Raw genomic sequence first — 24,479 nt, forward strand, 5'->3', positions numbered from 1 at the left:
TCCCAACACAAATTAAGTAATTGGCTCCCAACACAAATTAATTAATGTATGTATGTGTGTGAGCATGTGATAAGGAACAAAGGGCCTGATTCAGAGCTGAACGCTCTGACCAGAGCACTCGCTCTGAATCAGGGCCCTCCTACCTTTTTTTGGAGCGTCCTCATGGACGCTCGCATAGCTGTGGGTTACCACCCACAGCTATAGCGAGCGTCCATGATGATGGTTGCGATGGTCTTTACCATCGCGACCATCGGGCTTGCAACGGAGACCCTGTGGTAGGGTCTCGCTGCCGCAAGCCCTGGAGTGATTTGGGCTCTATCAGAGCCAAAATCACTCCCACTGACATCACTAGTGATGTCAGTGGGGCCGGCTTGAGACGGTAGGCGTTCCCATGGGAACGCCTCCGTCTGGCAGGCACGCCCACCAAAGGGGGCGTGCTGTCAATCAACATCGACAGCACGCCCCCTTTGGTGCGAGACCCGGAGCGATGGAGAGCCCGTCGCTCGCCGGGTCTCGCGCATGCGCACGATGGAGCTCCCTCCGTCGTGCGCATGCACAGTGGGGGAACGTCGACCCGCTTGCGAGCGTACTGCCGCTCACGAGCGGGTCTGAATGACCCCCATAGGGCCTGATTCAGACCCGCTCGTGAGCGCTGAGCGCTCGCAAGCGGGTCGATGGTGGCCCAATGCACATGCTCTGTCGTGCGTGTGCGCGAGACCCGGATAGTGACGGGCAAACCGTCTCGTACCAAAGGGGGCATGCTGTCGATGTTGAGTGACAGCACGCCCCCTTTGGTGGGCGTGCCGGGGGCGTGGGAAGGCCTACCGTCTGGGGCCAGCCCCACTGACATCACAAGTGATGTCAGTGGGAGTGCTTTCAGGGCTTGCGGCAATGAGACCCTACCACAAGGGTCTCGTCGCAAGCCCGATGGTCTTGACCATCGCGACCATCTTCCTGGCCACTCGCTATAGCTGTGGGTGGTCACCCACAGCTATACGAGCGGCCAGGGGGCCGCTCTAAAAATCATGAAGGACGGCCCTGATTCAGAGCAAGCGCTCTGTCAGAGCGTCCGGCTCTGAATCAGGGCCATAGAGTGTAAGCTCCGCTGGGGCAGGGAATGGCCAAATATTCTCTGTAAAGCGCTGCAGAATATGTGTGCGCTATATAAATAACTGGTAATAAATAAATATATTAACCAGTACAATATTACCAGTACATTATATTACCAGTATAATAAACAGTATTGCTAAAAGCACAACACATCAAAAGTGCTGTGGAAAAGTATTAATAACACATCATTAAAATGAATCTAAAGCATGCAATTATTTTCAAACCATTTCCCTCTTTTTCCCAATGTATGTAACCTGGGGCAAAATACAAATATTTAGCATCTCTATGCTTGAGAGAAGTAGCCATTAACTTTTGTGGTAAATGTCAGTGATTTTACTTCATTTTGCAAAATAATTTACCGAAAGTAACTTGGAAAAGTGATTGTTTTTTCTACATTGGAAAAATACACGTACAGGTTGAGTCTCCCATATCCAAAATGCTTGGGACCAGGGGTATTTTGGATAATGGAATATTCCTTATTTTGGAATAATTGCATACCATAATGAAATATCTTGGGAATAGGACCCAAATATACATACAGAATGCATTTATGTGTTATATATACACCTTATACACACAGCCTGCAGGTAATTTTATACAATATTTTCAATAATTTTGTGGCTCAAACAAAGTTTGTGTACAGAAATGAAATCCATTTATGTTTCATATACACCTATACACACAGCCTGAAGGTAATTTTATACAATATTTTTAATAATTTGTGCCTTAGACAAAGTTTGTGTACATTGAACCATCAAAAATCAAAGGTTTCATTATCTCAGTCATGCCAAAATAACTCTGTATTTCGGAATATTCCGTATTTCGGAATATATGGATATGGGAGACTCAACCTGTAGTCTCAAAAAGCACCAGATTATATGTTTTGAAAGAAATTGTTTAAAAACATATTAAACACTTGTACATTATATAGTAAAAGGACAGATATCTTCAAGTGCATTAAACAAAGAATAGTATAGTCCCCTCATATCGTAAAATCTGGAGTTAATATTAACTACAGTATTTCTTCACTTATTATCTCTCTATAAATTAATTTCTGTGATATTGGCAAGGAAAATTGTATTTCAAATACTATATAGCATGTAGTGCATACACACGGCACGATATTAACGATTTGTCCTTCCGATTCGTCGGAATCGGCCAAATCGTTAACAATATCGTGTGTGTACCAACCTTAAATTTCAAAGGCAAAAAGTCTCCTGATCACCTAGGACTTTTAATACTCTGATGAAGTTATGGTTCTTGTAGAAAGTTAATGAGATGGAAAAAACACCAAAGGGAGAGTGTAATAGACTACAAAATTGTGGTTACTAATATGCCACAGTAAATAGCTGTAGATTTTGGTCTCCAAATTGCTGGATGTAAAAGTTGAGATTTGGAGCGAAGTTGGCAGTGATGTACATCGGGCTCTAAAATAAAAAAAATACAAACTTTTTATAAACCATGTGTCAATTCCCCCCCCTCCCTCCCCCTACTCCCCGCCGCCACGGTGCAACTGTTATTCCAGTTGCTGATAATAAATGCACTGGCTTCACTCTGCTTGCTTAGAATACGTTGTTATATTTCCACCAGCCTTGGCTGGCAAAGCCTAGTGCAGGTAGCAACAATTTGTCCTCCAGATTTTTCTGCTATCATCCTAGTCTGGCAGCGTTAGTTACATCTTAGGGCAAGGCTCCCCAACAGTACAAGTTTTAAAGAAATCCATGGTTGAGCACAGGTGACTTCATTAGTACCTCAGTCAATTTGATTTAACCACCTGTGCTCAGCCATGGATATCTCTAAAACCTGAACTGTTGGTGAGACTTGAGGACCGTGTTTGGAAACCTCTGCCTTAGGGGGATACATACATGCCTTTTTTTTTTTTGCTTCTTCCATATTTTAACACTGTGCCAAAAGAAATAGCACTGACTAGAGGCACCTTTGTTATTTAATATTTATTTTTGTCACATACAATATTCAGCAAACTATTATATCTAGTGCCCAGTACCTTTCACATAAAAATAAGAATCAGGACGGCAACTTGTGTCAACTTATGGCTGGTTTCTATTCATTTGAAAACCTATGCAAACCCACAATGTTTCCATACTTGGAGGCGATATGACTCCCACCCAATAGTTAATTTTCTAAAAGTTAGCAAAATTATCTTATTATTAGAAAAAAATCATATAAATATAATAATATAAATATATTTAATTTGCAGACATCAAACTCAGTAATTATGTCCATAACATGTCTTTTCAGTCACAAAATGCAGCAGTTTATGTGCTTTTAAATAATTTGTTTAAATTATACACTTGCACGATGCATCATAATAACTTTATATCCCAGTGACAAGGCACTTGTTATGTATTTGAAAGTAACAAGATCATCTTAGAAAATAAACATTTGTCTGGAACATTTGACATCAGCTAGTCTCAAGGTCCTCCAGTTCATATTACATCAAGATGGATAATAGTAATTTATTTTATTCTAAAGGATTACAGAGACATTCTTCCTGAATACAAGGGTAACAATTATAAACCCCACTTATAAACAGAGAAAAAACATGTTAGAATATGTATGAACTTCACTACGGTTATTTGTCCAGAATGCAAAAGGCAGATATGGCACAATTGTCTACAACCGCCTTACCACCTTTCTTTCCTCCTACTCCCTGCTTGGCCCATTTCAGTCTGGCCTTCGTCCTCTCCATTCCACAGAAACTGCCCTCACTAAAGTCAGGAATTACCTCCTTGCTGCCAGATCCAAGGCCACTACTCTCTGGTCATTGTCCTTGACAACATTTACCACACTCTCCTCCTGCAAATCTTTCACTCCAGGGCCAGCCCTGACCAATTTGGTGCTCTAGGCAAGCTTATAAGGGTGTCATCTCCCTACCATGCGCATGTCTGACTATGTGCCATGCAGGGGCAGAACTATGGGAGACAATGGAGGCCGGGCGCCAGCACTGAAGGGGCACCTTCTCCATTGCCCACAATATATTCACCCCACTTAGGGCTGTAAATACATGGCACCTCTTCCCGGCACCTGAGAAGCTACCATAACCATATACTAGTGAGGGATCTGTGTCAGATCATCAGCTGCCGCTTCCGTCTATCTATAGCCTGTCTTCGCTCATTGGTGTTGCTGCCCCTCAGCAGCTTCTTACGCCAGTGTGACACATACGGCATCCCCACTCACCCACAACTCCTCGTCCCACGCCCCCAAAAAAGGGTGTTTTGGGGGGATATCCTGCAAATTTACTTTAATAGAAACAAATTCACATATTCTATATTAGTGTTTTTTGTGCATGTGGATAGATAGATAGATAGATAGATAGATAGATAGATAGATAGATATGCACCATATTTATTTTCCCTTTTTTTAAGGGTGTCACCAAATCATAACTTGCCTCCGGGCGTCTGGGATGAACTTACGCCACTGGTGCCACGGACCTAATGCCTGACACCCTGTTGGTCTAGGGTGGTAATGAGTACAACCTCTGCCAACCTTGGCAGACACAGAGGGGTACCCTCTGTGCCATCTCTTCCCTGCAGGGATCAGCTGTGCTCCTCAGCATGCCAAGTGCTGGCCCTTCTCTTTGCTTTTCAGCGCTGGCTTGACTATGCCAGATACTTAACCCTCATCTCAGAAATATCTCTAGGATCAGACCCTTTCTCAGTAGGCAACAAAGACCCCCATTCACTCACTGGTTGCTTTTATCTGACTTCTGTGTCCCCCACTTCTCTCCACTCTAATCTGTCTTCAATGCTGCTGGCCAGCTCATCTTCTTCTCCAAACACACTGTGTCTGCCTCTCTTTTCCTACAGGTCCTACACTGACTCCCCTTCCCCTTCAGAACCCAATTCAAACTCCTCACACTCACCAACAAAGCCCTTACCCAATCCTCTTCTATTTACATCTCTGACCTTATCTCCTCTCTCACTCACGCCTACCAACTTTGCTCCACAAACAAATTCCGCCTCTTCTTCCAACTGATTACTTCCTCCCACTCCCACCTCCAAGATTTTTGTTTTATAGGAGGCTTGCCACCTATCAACAGCTTGTGGGCTAAGGAGGCAAGCATCTGAAGCAACCACTGATGTCAGGAAGAGTGATTTCCTATCTCTATAACCCCAAATCACTCAAGATTAGTACACTTCCACTGGAAAGGACAAATATTCCAGTGGACAGTGCTAGTGTTTGGCCTATCCATCGCCCCATACACATTCACAAATTATTAGAGCAGTATATGTGCATCATCTGCAAAAGGGAGTCCAGTTTATTGTTTACCTGGATGCAGATCATACTACCCTAATATAACAAAGGGACATGACATTGGCTCTACTAACACATCTAGACTTCACTATCAATCCACAAAATCAATATTAATTCCATCTCAACACATACCCTTTCAAGTTACCCTAGATATCCCTTCTTTATCACTCAGCGTATCAGAGAAGAAATGGTCAGTAATCTAATTATCAGTTTCCAAGTTGTTAAGGAAGCACAGATTTACCCTCAGGGATTTGGGAAAATGATTGCACTGGTCAGTAGAGGAATGTAATCATCAGAGCTTTCTACCTACCAGACCACAAAAGCGAGATGCCCTTTCCAGACAAAACTGAACTTTAGACATAGTAGTTCTAAAAAAAGAAATATTCCAGAACATAGTCCAGACCTTTGGAAGGCCAGACATAGACCTATTTGCCATCCCTTCCACCACACAAACCCCCATGTTTGTGTCCAGAATTTGGACAAATTGAGCGTGGAAGATGGATGTGATGTCCTTTCCGTGGTCCAGTCTAGCTCTCCCATATGCTTTCCCTCCACTGATACTACTCCGGAAAATACTACACAAAATCAGAACAGACCAAGTTCACAGAATAATCTTGCTATACCCAGTCTAGCCCTCTAGAGCATGGTTACCCTCATACCTCCTCTGTGGATAGGGCCCAAGATACCCCTAGGATTCCCCAAAGACTGTTTCCATGGGACAATAGACCTTCTAGACTAGCTAGCCCAGTTATGTGGATGGCACCTTTGCTAGGTTACTCACAGACCTATCCCTAGTCCCTTCTATAACAACCCTAATTAATGCCTCTATTAGACCTAGAACATGTGCCAGATATAAGGCCACGCTCTCAGAATTCAATATATGGTGTTCCAATTCAAAATCATCTCACTCTTCCATACTGCATCAGGCATTAGATTTCAGAACAAATAATAACGAATCAGGGTTGGCCTCCTCGATTATAAGAGCATATAGATCAGCTCTTAATTCCTGGGTTTTCAGACAATAGGATATTATTGCTTCTTTTAAGAGGAATAATCCTGTCCAGACCAATCACACCCAAATTCTCCTCCACTTGGGACATTGAACCTTTCCTCATAAGAGTAGAAGAACTCACACTAATTAATATTACCAATCCCTGGCTAACACACACCCCACAAGGATTCAACACACTAAAACACCAATCCAACATAGCCCCTCATTCAGAGCCGTACGCTCTGAGCAGAGCGCACGCTCTGAATGAGGGCCGCCCTCCTAAAAAATGGACTGTCCTCCTGGACGCTCGTATAGCTGTGGGTCATCACCCACAGCCTATACCAGCGTGCAGTTTGATGGCCGCGATGGTCTTGACCATCGCGACCATCGAAACTGCGAGCCGGAGCCTGCGGTTGAGGTTTTCAACCGCAAGCTCGGAGTGATTTTGGCTCTATCAGAGCCAAAATCACTCCCACTGACATCACTAGTGATGTCAGTGGGCCGGCTTCTGACGGGAGGCGTTCCCGTGGGAACGCCCCCGTCAGGGAGGCACGCCCCCGGCACGTCCACCAAAGGGGGCGTGCTGTCAATCAACATCGACAGCACGCCCCCTTTGATCAGACACAACGAGCGAAGGACTTTCCTTCGCTCGTCGCGTCTGGCGCATGCGCACGACGGAGCTCCCTCCGTCGTGCGCATGCTCAGTGCAGAACATCGACCCACTTGCGAGCGGACAGCCGCTCGCGAGTGGGTCTGAATCAGGGCCATAATTCCCTAGTGGAATTCGACATTAATAAAGACAATGAGGAACCTACTGTCCACACTGGTTGTATATGTGCAAGACAATCAGTTGTGCCGTCCCCCCTTCTCTCCATCCATCTGACAGAACCAGACAGAAAAACAAACAAAACATTTTGTTCAACACATACTGACTGCAGACGGGCCCCCTAAGGTCCAACCAGCCATAGGCGGCCGCATGTACCACTATGTAGATATTTTGACTCTGTATGAAGACCAAACCTCCTATACCATATTCAGACACTTAGGGGTCTATTTGCTAAGCCTTGGATGGAGATAAAGTGAACTTAGATAAAGTACAAACCAATCAGCTCCTAACTGCCATGTCACAGGCTGTGTTTTAAAAATTACAGTTAGGAGCTGGTTGACTGGTACTCTATTTCCTTCCACTTTATCTCCAACCAAGGCTCAGTACATAGACCCCTTTTTGTTCTTTGCGACTTGAATATTCGGGTGTTTTTTCCTGCACCCATATGAGGTACAGTATGTTCCAATAGTAATTGTACCTAGAAATGCTATATAATCTATGCCTTTGTTATACTAAATCTAATCTCTGCCAACATTAATATCAGTTATTATGTCATCCCTGATTAATCACAGTCTTATAGAAAACAACAGCTGTCCCTTTCCTTAGGTAATATCTTCCCTGCCGCCACAAGTACTGCAGATAATAAATGATGCATTTAGCAATAATGACTGAATGAGTGTAGTATTGTTTCTGGGAAGCTACGTATGTACTGTTTCTATTTTCAGCTGCAGTTGACCCTTAGAGAACATACTGTAATGTACATGGCTTCAGACTCATTAACCGTTGTAAGCAAGCACTATTTATGGCAAGAGAACTACTTTGCAGAGATCAGTTTATTCTGCTTGATGTTTACTAATTGAGCTTTACTACATAAATTAGAATGAAATTAGAATACTGCATATCCCCATTTTAGGGATCAGGGGTACATGATGTAAAATGACAGATATATTGCTGTGAAATTGCTTGTTTATAATAAACCATTACTTAGAGTATTTTCACTGATGTTCCCAGAATGTCTGGAGGATTTACAAAGCCCAAAAGCAAAATCTTGCCTGGTGCCAAATGACACATTTCCAGGATACTGTGAGAGATCTTTGGGCGATAGATGCCTATAATGTGCTGCCAGGATGGCCAAAGCTCCCAAATCAGGCCTCCAGATGAATTAAATATCTTATATAGTCCTGCAAAGGAGGACCAAAAATAGAGAAATAATAGTATACAGTACAGTAGTGTGTACTATTGGTAAACTAATGGAAACAAATTCTGGTTAAACATTTTTTAACGTCCCGACTTTCCGAGAATTCCAGCCCTGGCCTAATCAGTTTTGGGCTGGTTATTGTGATGGCAGGGGAGCCCCAAGCTGTGTGTCTTACTTCTAGGTCATTATCCCACGTGCTGGTTCAGCCCTGTGCTGGTTATTGGAGAACAGGAGGAACTCCACGCTGTTTTTTCCCTATATTCCAATACTAGCCTATATACTCACCCCCTTAATATAGTGGGGAGGGTCCCAACTTCCCAAGGAATCCCCAGCCTAGGCTGACTAGAGTGAGGTTGTGAATCAATTGGCAGGGGCACCCCGTCAAGTGTGTCCACTTGCTGTGGCATTATACCCCTGCTAGTTAGAGCCTGGTGCTTCTTGTGTATGATACATGAGGTGCCTACTCATTTTGTCCCCCATATTTCCACAACCAGGAAGGATCACAGAGGCTGGTGCTGGTTGATGAAAATACGGGGAACTCCTACGTTTTTTTTGCCTGTATTTTTACAACCAGAACCTGCTCACAGAGCCTGGTTCAGGGGTTGTTGAAGGGGTCTGGCAGGAGCCCTGGTCAGCTTCCGATGGGGACAAATTCCATACTTTGCAGTTCTGCTGAAGCGAATAAAAGTTCTCCTTTGCAATGCATGGTGAGATCCAACCTACACTTCCATTGTGGGTGGCATCCAGTATGGCGCTCCCCAGACCCTGTTACCCCCCAGTCACAGAACCTAAAACCGTGCAGTCCTATGTCCCGCACCCCGGCCGGTCCCGAAAAAACTTGGCCGAGTCCCCTGCAGCTGGCATGCGGAGCAGCACCCAGGTGAGTCTGGCAGTGTGGAGAAGTGATGGTTCAGTCAGCTGGGCAGCTGGGCAGGGAGGCTGGGTGGACTACCCAGGAGGGCTTAATAGTCAGATTTTCCCACCCCAGGGCAAGAAGGACCACCTGCAGCCGGAGTCCCTTTCCAGGCAGGTGGGCTGGCATCCCCGGTGGGCATCCCTCCCTTTCACCCCCAGCTTTCCTGGTTCCCCATGTGGGCAGGGCTGCATCATGCTGCCTGGCTGGTCCCGGAGAAGTTGGCTGAGTCCCCTGCAGCTGGCACATGGAGCGGTGCCCAGGTGAGTCTGGCAGTGGGGAGAAGTGGTGGTTCAGTTGGCTGGAGAGGCTGGGCGGACTCCCCAGGGGGGCTTTATAGTTGGATTTCACCCCCCCTGGGGCAGGGCGGACCACCTGCAGCCGGGGTCCTTTTCCAGGCAGGTGGGCTCGTATACCTGGTGGGCATCCCTCCCTTTCACCCCCAGCCTTCCTGGCTCCCCATGCGGGCAGGGCTGCATCACGCTGCCCAGCCGGTCACGGAGAACTTTGCCGGGTCCCCTGCAGCTGGCATGTGGAGCGGTTTCCAGGTGAGTCTTGCAGCAAGGAGAAGTGGTTCAGTTGGTGGGCAGGCTGGGTGAACTCCCCAGGGGTGTTTAATAGTCAGATTATCCCACCTCCTGGGGCAAGGAGGTCCACCTGTAGCCAGGGTCCCTTTCCAGGCAGGTGGTCTGGCATCCCCAGTGAGTATCCCTTCCTTTCACCCCCAGCCCTCTTGGTTCCCCATGTGAGCAGGTCTGCTTCACACTGCCTGGCCGATCCCGGAGAACTTGGCCTGGTCCCCTGCAGCTGGCACGTGGAGCGATGCCCTGGTGAGTCTTGCAGTGGAGAGAAGTGGTGGTTCAGTTGGTGGGCAGGCTGGGTGGACTCTCTATGTGTGTTTAATAGTCAGATTATCCCACCCCTCAGGGCAAGGAGGTCCCCCTGCAGCCGGGGTTCCTTTCCAGGCAGCAGGGCTGACATCCTGGTGGGCATCCCTCCCTTTCACCCCCAGCCTTCCTGGTTCCCCATGAGGGCAGGGCTGCGACACACTACATCCCGCATGTGACAGCGGCAATAGAGCCCACAGAGATGCCAGCAGAATTTTTTTTTAATTTTCTCAGTTGCTGCAGTGTCACCAGTTGGCCACCAGGGGGTGCCGCAATGGGTGGGTGAAGGAAGAGTGGCCCGCTACATCCCGCATGTGACAGCGGTGATGGAGCCCACAGAGATGCCAGCTGAATTTTTTAAAAATTTCCTCAGTTGCTGCAGTATCACCAGTTGGCCAGCAGGGGGTGACACAATGGGTGGGTGAAGGAAGAGTGGCCCGCTACATCCCACATGTGACATCGGTGATGGAGCCTGGAGAGATGCCAGCGGAATTTTTTTTTTAATTTCCTCAGTTGCTACAGTGTCACCAGTTGGCCACTGGGGGGTGCCGCAGTGGGTGGGTGAAGGAAGAGTGGCCTGCTACATCCTGCATGTGACAGCAGCGATGGAGCCTGCAGAGATGCCAGCTGAATTTAAATTTCCTCAGTTGCTGCAATGTCAACAGCTGGCCACCGGTGGGCTCTGCAGTGGGTTGGTGAAGGAAGAGTGGCCCACTACATCCCGCATGTGAAAGCAGCGATGGAGCTTGTAGAGATACCAGGGGAATTTTGAAAAACATTTCCTCAGTTTCTGCAGTGTCACCAGTTGGCCAACGGGGGGCGCCGCAGCGGGTGGGTGAAGGAAGAGTGGCCCGCTACATCCTGCATGTGACAGCGGCGATGGAGCCCGCAGAGATGCCAGGGGAATTTTTTTTTACAGTTCCTCAGTTGCTGCAGTGTCACCAGTTGGCCAATGGGGGGCGCCACAGCGGGTGGGTGAAGGAAGAGTGGCCCGCTACATCCCACATGTGACAGTGGTGATGGAGCCTGCAGAGGTGCCAGGGGAATTTTCTTTTAAATTTCCTCAGTTGCTGCAGTGTCACCAGTTGGCCAATGGGGGATGCCGCAGCGGGTAGGTGAAGGCAGGGCCGGCCCTAGCCCAAATTTTTTGGTAAGCGAATATATTTTTTGGTGCCCCCAGGCATATTGTTGTGCATGCCCAAACAAATTAAGGGGCCGTGGTATCATGGAAAAGCCATAACCATGACAGACACCCCTTTCTCGTCCCTCTGGGAACAGTGCTTTCCATTCCATATGCACCTAGTGGTCTCTCTTATGCAGGCCCCAAGTAGTGCCCCTTATACATTGCCCCAGTAGTGGTCACCCTTATGCAGTCCCCCAGTAGTGATCCCCCCTATGTAGTGCCCCTTATACAGTGCCCCCAGTAATTGTCCCCCCTGTGCAGTACCCCTTGTGCCCCAGGAGTGGTCCCCCTAATGCAGTCCCCCAGTAGTGCCCCCAGTAGTAGTCCCCCCTATGCAGTGTCCCCTGTAGTGGTTCCCCCCTATACAGTGCTTCTTGTGCCCCAGGAGAGGTACCCCTTATGCAGGACTCCAGTAGTGCCCACAGTAGTAATCCTCCCTATGCAGTGCCATTTTTACAGTGTCCCCAGTAGTGGTCCCCCCTGTGCAGTGCCCCTTGTGCCCCCAGTAGTAAGCCCTTTATATAGTGCCCCCAGTAGTAGTCACCCCTATGCAGTGCCCCCAGTAGTGGTATCCCTATGCAGTGCCCCTTATATAGTGCCCCCAGTAGTGGTCCAACCCTGTGCAGTGCTCCTTGTGCCCCCAGTAGTAAGCCCCTTATATAGTGCCCCCAGTAGTACTCCCCCTATGCAGTGCCCCCAGTAGTAGTCCTCCCCATGCAGTGCCCGCAATAGTGGTACCCCTTATGCAATGCCCTTTAAATAGTGGCCCCAGTGGTGGTTCCCTCCTATGCAGTACTCCCAGTATTGCCCTTTATATAGTGCCCCCAGTAGTGGTCCCCTGATGCAGTGCCCCCAGTGGTAGTCCCCCCCCTTGTAGTGCCCCTAGTAGTAGTCCCCCCCTTGTAGTGCCCCTAGTAGTAGTGCCCCCTTGTAGTGCCCCTAGTAGTAGTCCCCCCTTGTTGTTCCCCCAGTGGAGGTTTCCCCCCTTATGCAGTGCCCCTAGTAGTAGCCCTACCCCCCAGTAGACACACACATAATAAAAATAAAATCACTTACCTGAATCCCCGCTCCGGCTTCTGCTCCCGCCACATTACCCACTGCGGGAGCTGGAAGATGGAGCTCATGAGTGAGCTCCAGCCCGGCTCCGGAAGTGAGCACAGCAGCCAATGAAAGTCTGACAGACTCTCATTGGCTGCTAATTAAAACAATCGTGCAGCTGCCGGCGCCAACGGCTGTGTGTTTGTCACTGTGTAGTGCTGACTGAACTCTGTCCGGGCAGCCTACACAAGTGGTGCAGCGACACAGTCTGCCCGCAGCCCGCATGGTCGCAGCTGAGGCGCCCTCCACTATGTGGCACCCTACTCAGCTGCGTACCATACGTATGCGTAGAAACAGCCATGGGTGAAGGAAGAGTGGCCCGCTACATCCCTCATGTGACAGCGGTGATGGAGCCCGCAGAGATGCCAGGGGAGGCGCCACGAGGGGTGGGTGAAAGGAGTGACCCGCTACATCCCGCATGTTATTAGCCGCAGGGGAGTCCGCAGAGGGACCAGGGGAATTTAAAAAAATAACAAAAAAAAAAATTCTTAGCTGCAGTACCAATTCTGGCCTGTAGGGGGCGACTGAGCATCGGGGTGTGGCCCCTGGTACCCTATGCCCGCAGCTCTATGCCCACCTCTATGAAGCCCGATCCTGGCCCCAAGACGCTGCTGATTCCCTTTGGAACTGCACCAATGGAAGTGGCGATGAGGCCGAACTTCCCCGCTCCGGACTGAAATCAGTTCCAGGGCCCTGTGTAATGTTTGCACAGGTATCCCTAAAGGGGGTCACACAGCAGCAATTGCATGACCTTGGCAGGAATTCCTTCAGGAGATTTATACAGAGAAGGGAGACAATCAAGGGAGACAGTCCTTCTCTGGAACTCAATAGAATTATGCCTGACTTGAGTTCCAGAGAAGGGTACCAGTTTGTGTGTATATTTCACCAGCCTTGAAGGAGCCCACATTGGTATGGACATGTGACATCCGGGGGAATTCCTCTGCCGGAATGATAGCAGGCGGGGTAAGGGCAACAGAAATTGAGAACTTGGCCGTATCCCCAGGTCCCTGCACAGAGGGCAGAGCCAGGTGAATCTGGCAGCGGGGAGAGGTGGTGGTTCATTCGGTGTGCAAGCTGTGGGGTCGACTCACCAGGTAGCTTATTAGTCTGATTTTCAGCCCTTCCCAGGCTCTTCCCCACCCGCAGCCAGGTTCCCCTTCCAGTCAGCTGGCCTGGCATCCCCGTCCGGCAACCCTCATGTCCCGCAGCCATCCCTGGCTATCTGCCCGCCATGTGCTGCCTTACCTGCTCCACCCCGGTGGCCGAACTGGGAACTGCAGCCCTGGAAGTCCCGATGAGGAAGAATTGGACCCTATTGGCAGGGGTATGCCTCCAGGAGCCCGGGTAAAATCAGCATGCGCACTGCAAAAGATGGAGCGCAGCAGCGACGCCGTGATGTCCGGGGGTATTCCTCTGCCGGAATGATAAGAGGCAATGGAAAAGGGCAGCCTCCGGTACTCTGATCGATGTGGCATCCCATGCCCCGGCCGGGAGGGTCGGTCACTTGGCCAGAACCTAGGGGTCCTGGTCAATAATGGGTAATGTGACCCTCCTCCAGCCCATTGTGCATCCGAGACCTCTCTATGTGAGGGTGTCCGGTCTCCAGGCACATCAGCCTTAAGCTTCACCCATCCCTGGGACAACATCAGTCTGACTCCAGATGGCATGGTTTGCTCTGCCTGCCAGCCCTTCAGGGGCCTGATGCTGCTACTGGTGCTTGGGGAGCATCAGATTTGTATATGAGGTGTCCATCCCAAGACACTGGTGGAGCTCACAAGTTCAAAACAAAAAAATATATATGAATAAGCCAGCACTTGAAAATCAGCTTGATCTCGTGGAATGGATCAGGATAAATAAAACATGTATCCAACACGACCTCTGTGTGACAGGATAGTTGCAAAAGCTTACATAACTATCTGTACTCACGTGCACATCAAGGTATCTTTATCCCATTGGTAACAGAATAACAGCTTGCATACAAATAATAGGTAACACTTACATCTGCGTTCTTTCTCGTGTTCACATAAAGGTGTCTTTTCTGTCCAATCCCCCAACTAACATATAGACTCCTACTTGTCCAGATCGTGAAGTATAAACATTTTTTTACACACAAGGAACAGGAACAGAAAAAAATATTCCAAATACAAATATAAAATACAATAAGATTGGATCCCGACAATCAGGGATTTCTGCGTGCCGCATCTCCCTATGCTGCAGTCATCAGGAGCATAAATGCAAGTCCGCAAAACCTTTCTGTGTGGGCCCATTTGTGGAATATGATGATGACTTCAACGCGTTTCGAGGGGCCTTCCCCCTGGAAACCTGGACCAGCCAAAAGAGGACCCCACTCTGACTGCACCCATCAGCCAGGATCCGGGGGAACGCGATTCACACAGGCCAGAGGGATGGCCCCGGGAAACCCATCCCTCTACCGTACTGTGCCCCCCGGCACTCCCTGTGTTTCCACACATCTCGCCTGTCCACGCCCCCTCCCATCTCCAGGGCAGGGAGGACACAAGTGGAACCTGGACCAGCCAAAATCGAACCCCACTATGACTGCGCCCGTCAGCCAAGCTCCAAGGGACCATGACACAGGCAAGAGGGCTGGGCCCGGGAAACCCATCCCTCTACTGCACCGTGCCCCACCAGCACTTCCGGTATTTCCACACATCTTGTCCTTCCACGTCTCCCCCCCATCTTCGTGGGGAAGACACGAGTGGAACCAGGACAAGCCAAAAGGGGACCTCTCTCTGACTGCACCCATCAGCCAGGCTCCGGGTGACCGCGAGGGATGGGTTTCCCGGCCCACCCCTCTGGCCTGGTTGATGGTCACAGTCAGAGAGAGGTCCCCTTTTGGCTGGTCCAGGTTCCACTGGTGTTCTCCCTGCCAATGAGAAGGGGGGAGGCTTAGAAGGGCGAGATGTGTGGAAACTCTGGGAGTGCCGGGAGGCATGGTGCGTTAGAGGGATGGGTTTCCCAGACCCACAACTCTTGCCTGTGTCGTGGTCCCCCATTGTCTGGCTGACAGGTGCAGTCAGAGTGGGGTCCCCTTTTGGCTGGTCCAGGTTCCACTCATGTCCTCCCTGCCTTGAAGATGGGGGGGAGGTGTGGAAGGGCGAGATGTGTGGAAACATCGGGAGTGCCATGGGGCAAGGTGCGGTAGAGGGATTGGTTTCCCAGACTACCCCTCTGGTCTGCGGCGCAGTCCTCTGGAGCCTGGCTGATGGGAGCAGACAGAGTGGGGACCCGTTTTGGATGGTCCAGGTTTCACTCGTGTCCTCCCTGCCCTGGAGATGGGGGGAGGTGTGGAAGGGCGAGTCGTGTGGAAACACCGGGAGTGAAGGGTGGCAAGGTGTGGTAGAGGGATCGGTTTCATGGGCCCACCCCTCTTGCCTGTGTTGCGGTCCCATGGAGCCTGGCTGATGGGTGCAGTCAGAGTAGGGTCTCCTTTTGGCTAGTCCAGGTTCCACTCATGTCCTTACTGCCCCAGAGATGGGGGGGAGGCATGGAAGGACAAGACATGTGGAAATGCTGGGAGTGCCGGTGGGTCATGGTGCGTAGAGGGATGGGTTTCCCCGGCCAACCCTCCTGGCCTGCGTGAATCATGGTCCCCCAGAGCCTGGCAGATGGGTGCAGTCAAAGTGGGGTCCCCTTTTGGCTGGTCCAGGTTCCACTCGTGTGCTCCCTGCCCTGGAGATGGGGGGGAGGCGTGGAAGGGCGAGACATGTGGAAACACTGGGAGTTCCAGGGAAAATGGTGTGGTAGAGGGATAGGTTTCCCAGGCCCACCCCTCTTGTCTGTGTTGTGGTCCACCAGAGCCTGGCTGATGGGTGCAGTCAGAGTGGGGTCCCCTTTTGGCTGGTCCAGGTACCACTCATGTCCTCCCCACCCCAGAGAAAGGTGGGGGGTGTGGAAGGGCAAGACGTGTGGAAACACCAGGTGTGTCAAAAGGCATGATGCAGTAGAGGGATATGTTTCCCAGACCCACCCTTCTTGCCTGTGTCGTGGTCCCCCAGAGCCTGGCTGATGGGCGCAGTCAGAGTGAGGTCCCCTTTTGGCTGGTCCAGGTTCCACTCATGTCCTCCCTGCCCCAGAGGCATGGAAGGATGAGTTGTGTGGAAATGCCGGGAGTGCAGATGGGGCATGGTGCAGTAGAAGGATGGGTTTCCCTAGCCCACCACTCTGGCCTGCGTGAATCGTGGTTCCCCAGAGCCTGGCTGACAGGCTCAATCAGAGTGTGGTCCCCTTTTGGCTCATCCAGGTTCCACTCATGTCCAGAAGTGGGGGGGAGGCATGGAAGGGCAAGATGTGTGGAAACACCAGGAGTTCTGGGGGGGCATGGTGTGGTAGAGGGATGGTTTCCCCAGCCCACCCCACTAGCCTGCAGGAATCACAGTCCCCCAGAGACTTGCTGATGGGCGCAGTCAGAGTGGGGTCCCCTATTGGCTTGTCCAGGTTCCACTCGTGTCCTCCCTGCCCTGGAGATAGGGGGGAGGCATGGAAGGGTGAGACGAATGAAAACACCGGGAGTGCCAGGGACACGGTGCAGAAGAGGGATGGGTTTCCAGGTCCGCCCCTCTTGCCTGTGTTACAGTCCCATGAAGCCTGGCTGACGGGCGCAGTCAGAGAGGTCCCCTTTTGTCTGGTCCAGGATCCACCCATGTCCTCCCCGCCTTGGAGATGGGGGGAGGCGTGGAAGGATGAGACACGTGGAAATGCTGGGAGTGCTGGGGAGGCACGGTGCGGTAGAGGGATAGGTTTCCCTGGCCCACCCATCTAGCCTGCATGAATTGCAGTCCCCCAAGCCTGGTTGGCAGGTGCAGTCAGTATGGGGTCCCCTTTTGGCTGGTCCAGGTTCCACTCGTGTCCTCCCTGCCCCAGAAATGGGGGGGATTTGTGAAAGGGTGAGATGTGTGAAAACATCGGGAGTGCTGGGGGTCATCGAGTGGTAGAGGGATGGGTTTCCCAGACTACCCCTCTTGCCTGTATCATGGTCCCCCAGCTGCTTACTGATGGGCGTAGTCAGAGTGGGGTCCCCTTTTGGCTGGCCCAGGTTCCATTCATGTTCTCCCCACCCCGGATATGGGGGAGAGGAATTGAATGGTGAGACGTGTGGAAACGCTGGGAGTGCCAGGGGACACGGTGCAGTAGAGGGATGGGTTTCCCGAACCCACCCCTCTTGCCTGTGTCGCGGTCCCCTGGATCCTGGCTAATAAGCTCTGTCAGAGTGGGGTCTCCTTTTGGCTGGTCCAGGTTCCACTCATGTCTTCCCCACCCCAGAGATGGGGGGAAACACCAGGAGTGCTGGGGGGGCATGGTGCGGTAGAGGGATGGGTTTCCCCGGCCAACCCTCCTGGCCTGCGTGAATCATGGTCCCCCAGAGCCTGGCAGATGGGTGCAGTCAGAGTGGGGTCCCCTTTTGGCTGGTCCAGGTTCCACTCATGTCGTCCCCGCCCCGGAGATTGGGAGGAGGCGTGGAAGGGCGAAACATATGGAAACACTGGGAGTACTGGGAGGCACAGTGCGGTAGAGGGATGGGTTTCCCCAGCATAACCTTCTGGCCTGTGTGAAATGCGGTCCCCCAAAGCCTGACTGATGGGTCCAATCAAAGTGGGGTCCCCTTTTGCCTGATCCAGGTTCCACTCATGTCCTCCCTGCCCCAGAGATGGGGGGAGGCATGGAAGGGCAAGATGTGTGGAAACACCGGGGTGCCAGAGGGCACGGTGCGGTAGAGGAGTGTGGAGTGCCAGAGGGGCATGGTGCGGTAGAGGTATTGGTTTCTCCAGCCCACCCCTCTGGCCTGTGTGAAACACATTCCCCTGGAGACTATCTGATGGGTGTAGTCAGAGTGGGGTCCCCTTTTGGCTGGTCCAGGTTCCACTCGTGTCCTCCGTGCCCCACCCCAGAGGTGGGGGGAGACGTGAAAGGGCAAGATGTGTGGAAACACCGGGAGTGCCGGGGCGCCATGGTGCAGGATATGGATGGGTTTCCCAGAACCACCACTCTTGCCTGTATCATGGTCCCCCGGAACCTGGCTGACAGGTGCAGTCAGAGTGGGGTCCCCTTTTGACTGGTCCTGGTTCCACTCGTGTCCTCCCCACCCCAGAGATGGGGGGAGGCGTGGAAGGGCAAGACATGTGGAAACACCGGGAGTGCCGGGGGGCATGGTGCAGTAGAGGGATGGGTTTTGCGGGTCCACCCCCCTTGCCTGTATTGCGGTGCCCTGGAGCCTGGCAGATGGATGGATTCAGACTTTTCTTGAGTAGTTTCGATGTGCTTGGGAGTGCTGAGAGTGACTGAGAGGGAGAGAGTACTAGCAACCTGACACATTGATCCTCATTACTTTACAAGCACCAGCAGTCCAGGGAAAAGCCAGGAATAGGCCCAGGATTGCTTGTTTTCTCCCTTAAGAACTTGGTCCATGAAGCCCATGCCGGCACCCAGCGCACCACCCCCATCCTCGCGGAGGGCAAGAGGGTGGGAGGAGTGGCCCAGTTCCCTGTCAGCGGCTCCCTCCACAGGCTTAATGGTCAGCTGGGGCTGGAGGAGAGGGCACCATCAGACCCCAACCCCAACTGAAGGGTCGGTGGGTGGCACGGTTGGCATCCACTGTAACCCCCAGCCCCTCCCAATAACTTGGCCCGTGCGGCTCAGGCCAGTGCACAGCATCTTCACCCCCATTGAAAGTGGGAGGGGGTGGCCCCTGGTGTCTGTCTTCTTCCCCCACAGTGGTGTAAGTTCATCCCAATGCCCGGAGGCGAGTTGTAATTTGGTGCCCCTCCTAAAAAAAAGGTAAAAGATATATGGTGTATATATATCTATCTATTACATATGCACAAAACCACTAATATAAAATAGCCTTAAGCAGGGTGAATATATTTTGGGCAATGAAGGAGGTGCCCCTTCAGTGCTGGCACCTGGTGGCAGGTGTCTCCATTGTCTCCCATAGTTCTGCCCCTGTTCCTTCATCCACCATACTCTTATCCCATCTGTGCAGCTGTATGCTCTGCTCAGACTGCATGTGTATATGCCAATGAGCACACAATTCTGTGAATTAGCAGCTCCACAATTTTATGAGTGACAGCAATCTCACTCTGTGAGAGTGCTGAATCTGCAGTTAACCACAGGGTTTGATAGCATACCATATCTGTATTGCGCAAGGAACACGTCCATTAAGGTGTCAGCCTTAATGATCGTAATTTCATTGCATTTTTTAGTGAGTAGGTTTTGTGAAATTTCAGATCATGTCTAGGAAGCCTTAATGGAACATGTGAAACCGTAAGGATTTTGGCTATGGAATTTCATTGCTTTTTTATAATTTATTAACCATCAGGGTTTAGACAAGCAAACCGGTCCAACTGCAGGGCAGAAGGACAACAAATAGGTACACTAACACAGGTGGAGGAGCAGACAGCACACAGGAGGTGTTTTGCACAGGTAGAGATGGCTGTGGGGGCAGACTGCAGGTGTGTGGGACAGTGGCAGCAGCAGGGGTGTGGAGCAGTGGCAGCAACAGGGCCATGCACAGAAGCATCAGCAGGCAACAGAGGGACTCACTGGTGCTGGGCATGCACCTGAGAAAATCAAATCAATAAGACACAGATGCATGGACGTATAAGTGAGATCTATCCATGCACTGTATTAACAAATGAATGTGTAATATAAAAAAAATGATGTGCCCCCACAGCACAACCAGCATCAAACTTTGGAGCCCTAGTGCTGGTTGTGCTAAATACAGGGGACAAACGAGGTAGAGGTTCCCTGTATAAAGCACAACCAGCACCAGGTTAATCAGAGCCAGTCCTGTTTAACAAAATACAGGGGACAAACGATGTAGGGGTCCCCTAAAAAAAAACAGAATTTTCCCATAGAGAAATCCCGAGGTGGGGCATGGTGTTTAAGGGGCTACACCTCAAAAGCTATTGGAGGTACGGAGATGAAATTTGGCATGAGCTAGCATGCCAAATTTCAGGGCAAAAACATCAAAAATTAGGACTTGGGAGTAACCTAAATTTCCAAATGTCAGGTTTTTCTGACACTCAGTTAGGACCACTTTTCTGCTGTTCTCTATGGCAGATTTTTGGGAAGGTATAACTCAGGGTAGGGGGCGAATTTAGACTTGGGGGTTTCTTTTATTAGGCAGCTATTGTTCAATGGTAGATGCTTTTGGGGTTCAGGTAATTGAGAAAGTTACAGTTTTTAAACTATTAACTCACAAATCCACCATTATATAGATAGGAAGTCTCAACTTGATGCGCAGCCTCAGTAGGAGCGTCCAGCAGGTGTACTTACTGGGGCTTCACTTGGGTTCACCAAGATGGCAGGTCAGTGCGGGCGGTAGCAACAGTGGGCTCTGGGGAAGGAAGCGGCCGGAAATTGCGTCCGGAACCTGGGGGGGCAGCAGGCGTTAGCTCTGGCCATGGCCCGGGGGCGTTAGTGGCGGTGGTTGTGCAGGCAGAAGGACCCGGGGGAGGTAGCAGCAGACAGATGCAGGCTCGGATCTGTCTGCTGCTACAAGCAGCAGCCTGAGCAGTCTCCTATGCCAAAGGGGGGAGCAAGCACGCTTATTGTGCCCCCACTGGCTGTGCGCCGGGCTGAGGGGCACACAGCGCCCCCCTCACCAGCACCGCAAATGTTTTTTTTTCTTCGAATGGGGCGTGGTCACGCCTTCTGCGATTAGGCCACGCCCCCTGCCATGATACAGAATTAAATATGGGTAATATCTCTGATCAGGGGATAGGTCTTTTATGTCTCAGATGTGATGTCTTCTGAACTAACCACGCGCATTGGTTCAAATGAAGCATACAGTAGAACTGTTCATTTACCTTAGCATCTATGGTGTCACAATGGAACAGAGGGCCTGATTCAGAGCTGAACGCTCTCAGACCAGAGCGCTCGCTCTGAATCAGGGCCCTCCTCCATGAAAATGGAGCTGCCTCCTGGCCGCTCGCATAGCTGTGGGTGACCACCCACAGCATATGCGAGCGGCCAAAAAGATGGTCGCGATGGTCTTGACCATCGCGACCATCGGACTTGCAGCGGAGACCCTACAGTAGGATCTCCCTGCCACAAGCCCTGGAGTGATTTTGGCTCTATCAGAGCCAAAATCACTCCCACTGACATCACTAGTGATGTCAGTGGGGCCGGCTTCAGACGGTAGGCGTTCCATGGGAACGCCTCCGTCTGGCAGGCACGCCCCTGGCACGCCCACCAAAGGGGGCGTGCTGTCAATCAACATCGAAAGCACGCCCCCTTTGGTGCGAGACCCAGAGCGATGGAAAGCCCGTCGCTCCCCGGGTCTCGCGCATGCGCACGACGGAGCTCCCTCCGTCGTGCGCATGCGCAGTGGGGAACATCGACCCACTTGCGAGCGTACTGCCGCTCGCGAGCGGGTCATCACCTCCAACAGCCAATCAGAAAAAGGGAAAATAATTTATGTGTCAGCATGAAAGGGAAAATAACTTTTGTGTCAACATGATTTTTAATTTTCTATATCTGTACGGATTGTGCGTACACACTATACTATGTGTACATAGGCAAACGCAGCGGCGGTTTCTGCCTCCCCAGCCCACACCATGACCACAATAGAAATAGTAATGTAATAGAATTTTACTAGTGCTGCATGTTCTTCACAGTACCACAAATTAAATAATTAGTAGCACCACCTGTGGATCTTTTAACATGTATCAGTCAGTAATAAATAACCTGTGCACCAACTAGGAGATCTGGAAAACATTCACTGTTATGCTGGGCATACACTATGCAATTATCTGCCAGATATCTGTCCAATCTGCCTGGTTGGAATGAAAATCTGGTAATGTATGGGAGCAACTAACAATAGAAATTTGCTCCCAAACACTAGAAAACTGACCAGATTTTCCTTCCCACCAGACAGATTTGACAGATATCTGACAGATAATTGTAGAGTGTATGCCCAGCATTAGGGCTATGCTGCTATAGAGCCCAATATGTACATATATATGTCCAGGTCAGTGCTAGGTTCTGCTGCTCCCCCAGACTCCCGGACTTGCTCTAAAACTCTGGAATGGTGCCCTCATCTAAAATAAAAACATTCAGCTCAGGCAGGATGGCCTTACTGTCACATATAATGGCTTCTGTGATTGCTGGTCCTGTATATGCTGGAATTATAACACACAATATACTTTGTATGACGCATATTGAAGCTGGTTAAGTTCTAAAATTATACCCTCTTCATGGACTGGCCACACTCACTCTAAAATCAAGCATTTGGAAACCCTCCTCTAGAAATCCTGTGTTTGCCACTGGTGTACGATATATATTGTTCCAATCTGCAATAGAACAATGTACTGTACAATTGATTGTATAGTCTGTACCAAGACTTATACCTGGGAACCTCTGTCTGGTATACTGTAATCCTGCTATGCAGGCAGAGCCGGCCCTAGCCAAATTAGTGCCCTAAGCAAGATTTTGGGTGGTGCCCCCCCCATGGGATCCATACACATATATACATACTTACATATATACACACACACATATATATATATATATATATATGAGTATATATATGAATATATATATATATATATGAGTATATGTGTGTGTGTATATATATATATGTATATATATGAGTAGATATATATATATATATACATATACTCATATATATACATATACTCATATAAATATATATACTCATATATATATACACATATACTCATATATATATATATATGTATATATACATATACTCATATATATATATATATATATATATATATATATGAGTGACCGTCATATATATATAGCTGTGCTTCATATTATAGTCAGTCTTCTTACCTACGCAGCGAGCATTATTTTACAGTGGCTGTGGGCTGTGGCTGGGACAAGATGGAGGCGGAGGCGGAGACGTGAGTTGTTACTCACGGCTCTGCTCCGCAAAGGCCCATGGGAGGTGTGGCAGCGGCTGGGCATGCGCAGCATGCCCTCCCGCGGCCATCTTAGCTCCTCCGACCTGTATTGTCAGAATGAGCTTCTATGAAGAAGCTCATTCTGACTAAGGGGCCGGGCGGATGCGGATGACGGTCACATGACCGGCCGCCACCTGGCCATCCGCTGCGCTTGCCGATTGGAGTGCTCTGATCACGGCAGCAAGCTGGGGGGTTAGCTGTGCTGCCGGGCTCTCCCAGCTCTGGGTAGGTGCCGGTTGGACTTAGAGGGAGCAGCGGCTAGCGGCAGTTGCCGGCGGCGGGGGGGGGGGGGTGAGGAGGGATTGGAAGGACTGTGACAGTGTGACAGATTAGGAAGCAGAGGCGGCCGCACGCAGAGCTCAGCCTCAGCCCTGCTTGATGGAAAATGCCCCTAGCATGGAGACTCGCCCCTAGGCATTTGCTTATCATGCCTATGCCTAGGGCCGGCTCTGTATGCAGGGATGCCAAGAGGGATGCTGGGGGAAGTGAGTACTTATTACCCGGGCCCAGATTTGTTTAAGGGGCCCAGGCCAGTCGTTCAGGGGTAAGTTTTCATTTTTTTTGGGACGGGTGTGGCGCCCCATCGCACAGGCCCTTCTCTATGGCTAAGTTGCTATGCTATGATACTGCTGTGCCTTGATACTACTATACTGAACTACTATGCTATGATACTGCTATACTGCTAAACTGATAGTGTAACACTACCTTGTTATTGATGAAACACTATTGTTCTGTTGTGACTATTTAATAATGTGCTACAGTGTTTATTATTTACGACTGCTTCAAAACTCTACTTGAAACCACTTCACTACAGGGTCTTTCTGATAGGAATGTTGAGCTCAATCTCAAGGGCGGATGGTCACCCCTTCTTTTTTGAATTTCAATCTGACAGGACTCCGACAATATCACTATTACAGGCAGGGCAAAATGACATTATGCTGCTCTGCTCTCAACCACTGCACATTTTTACTTTATTACCTGAATTATTTAAGCAACTGTCAGTTTTGTGCCATTGTGAATACCTGCTTTAAAACAGATTGGGTATGGGA

This window comes from Taudactylus pleione, unplaced genomic scaffold (genome assembly GCF_031769625.1).
Source record: "Taudactylus pleione unplaced genomic scaffold, aTauple2 ptg000093l, whole genome shotgun sequence".
Taxonomy (NCBI): domain Eukaryota; kingdom Metazoa; phylum Chordata; class Amphibia; order Anura; family Myobatrachidae; genus Taudactylus; species Taudactylus pleione.